Here is a 2,697-nt window from a genome sequence, read left to right as displayed (position 1 = left end):
AGCAATGTATTTAAACTAAAATTTTCCTCTTTTAGTTTGAAACCATTTTCCCTTGTCCTATCACACTAGATTCTGCTAAAGTAAAAAACATTAATAAATTATATTTAAAAATATTAATGCAGATGACATTTATAATACAGTAAAACTGGAACAACTCAGGCTTGTCATTCTTAAAATAAGTTCCTATTCCCATCTCTTGCCAGAGAAACAGCAGCACTGTCAGAACAGTACGTGATTGATTCGCCTCGTGTGATTTATCTGGAGTAGATGACACCAGTAGAACCAAGTGAGTTTGGTTGTACCAGAGGTGCTCCCTATGCCAGCCTTGTGAATTTGTCTGCACTCCAAGAAGCAGGAGAAAAGCAAGAACAGGCACCATCCTAGCCTGGGACTGTGTGAGATTCTCATCTGTTCTGTCAGATGAGTCTGATAGCAGAATTGGGGTGTAGGATTCCTCACTAGTGATGGTGCTATGTGCCCAGAAGGGAGCAGGGCACATTAGGGAATAACTTTGTGGTTTTAGCATTTGTATATGACTTTAGGAAGTTGAATATAAAGAAACATCTTTATTGAAGAAATCCCAGTGCAGGGCAAACCTGCAGACTAGGGATATTATCCCTATAGTATTTGTTGCAGAAGAGGAATGTGCCTTTACTTGTGCTGTATTTATTTAAAACCATTTACTAACAGAGAGGACGGCTTTTCTGAATGACAAGGAGGCATCAAGCCAAACTTTGCAACCTCACCTGATGTCTGTTGGCTGCAGTGGCTGCCCTGCAATGTGCCTGTGGTACTGAAAGAGTTGTTCACTCCTTGCAAACACATCTGAAGAATCTTCCTTAAATTATGGTTAGAAACCTTTTTTTCCTTTCAGCCTCATGCTACTCGGGGTTTCTTTTTCTTTTTTTTTTGGTTTCTTTTGATGTATCATATACAAGTAGCTGTGAGTGAGCTGTTGCTGGGTTGTTATGGGAACTCTACTTGCTGCAGGTCTTGCTTAATGGCACATGGCTGTTTTGCTTCTGTTGCAAACCCGAACTCTTAAGTCACTTACAAAATCCTTGGAGCATAAATCAAATATTCACATAGAGTGAATGCCACTATTGCAGAGTTACTTGAATCCTTAACATTGGGAAGAGCATTCTGCATCTTGCTTGAGTGACTTAGCTGATTGTATGCCAAGGGTCAACTTCTGTTCATGCATTTCCTCTGAGGAAAAACACATTTTTATGTTTCGTTTCCAACTGTGCTGAGGAGGCTTGTGTTATTCCCTCTTTCTTCACCTTTGAGGGAGTTTTCAGGTCCATGCAGCCGTTTCCCTTCTTTAGCAAAGAAGAAACTACACGCTGTGTGTTGTTCTGGAGGATGGTGTTGGTGGGGATGAGGAGACTGTCATGCCCCAGTAAAAGAAGATGCTTGGAAGAGGTACTGATAAAGTCTGTCTGCACTGTTCTTCCGACTGGCTTATGCCAAGAAGAGTTTTCAGCCAGATGAGGGGGGAGTAATGGGGTCATGACTTAAGGTGATGTTTGGGTTAAATGCAAAGTGTGGTTTTATAAGTTACACTTTGTGTCTGCTAACTAAGGACAAGTCCATCTGAGCCGTGTCCAGTTAGCTTTTATTTCTGGTTTTATTAAAACAAGGGCATGGTTTGTTGCGATAGCTGCTGGTAATGGATGCAGGGTGAATTGGGTACATAGACACATTCATTGGGAAGTTTCCAGATAACATGTATAGCACTTGTCTAATACTATAAAGCAGCAACTTCTCTTGAAGTGAAATGTGGTTTTAATCTTGAAGTTCGAGTGGAAATCACAACAATAAGAATAAAAAGCCCTAACCAAACTCCCACAGCAAATTTTACTGTTCTTGCACTTCTACCAAAAATTAACTTTCCCATTTTCATTTTGAAAGCTAAATCTAAAATCTAAAAAAGGATACAAGGTAAGTAAAGTTCGTAATTGACTTGAATGTCTTGAAATGAGAGACTTGAGTTTAGCAATTGCGCCTTTTCCAGAAAAGGGAAGAGCCTGTCTACCAGCAGTTCTGATAGCTGAGCTTTTAATCCTTCTGTTCTGAAATCAGTCATGGAAAAGGGCATAAAAATAAAAATCACAGGTTGCCCAACATTTGTTGTATAAATACGACTTCTTCCATCAGCTGTGTTTTAATTAGACCATCAACTCAACCTGTGCTTTAATGGTAACTGCTTGCAAGGGGTTGGACCAATTGTGGAAGGCATTAGAAAAACGTAGGGGAGAAGAAATGCAGACATAGAGATGAATGAGCAAGAATCAGCCTCTTACACAGCAAGCCCGAAGGCTTTTCTTTAAATCGGGATTATGTTTTGTTTATTTCATCCATTTCAGTTCCTAATGTAATCATTTTTCTTTGTAAATGGGAAAAAAAAATTGATAAAATTAAAAAATCTGGAACTTGCATGGGTGTGTTGTTATATAAACTCTAAAGAAAGTTTGATATCAAGTTGCTTTTTTTTCTGTATTCATCCGTAATTTGAGTCAAAAGTGCAAGGGGAAGTATAAATAGAAAATGCTTCTTCAAACATGAAGTAATACATCCCATTCTGGATAGCTTCTATTCTAATTAACTTAAGTGACTATTTGAAATAAATCTTTAGAAGATGCAGACCATTTCTGGTTAGGAAACATAACAAGACAGAGTAGCAGTGATGTAAAA

Source organism: Meleagris gallopavo, chromosome 4 (genome assembly GCF_000146605.3).
Source record: "Meleagris gallopavo isolate NT-WF06-2002-E0010 breed Aviagen turkey brand Nicholas breeding stock chromosome 4, Turkey_5.1, whole genome shotgun sequence".
In the NCBI taxonomy this organism is placed as follows: domain Eukaryota; kingdom Metazoa; phylum Chordata; class Aves; order Galliformes; family Phasianidae; genus Meleagris; species Meleagris gallopavo.
Note: the sequence above shows the minus strand (reverse complement) of the source record.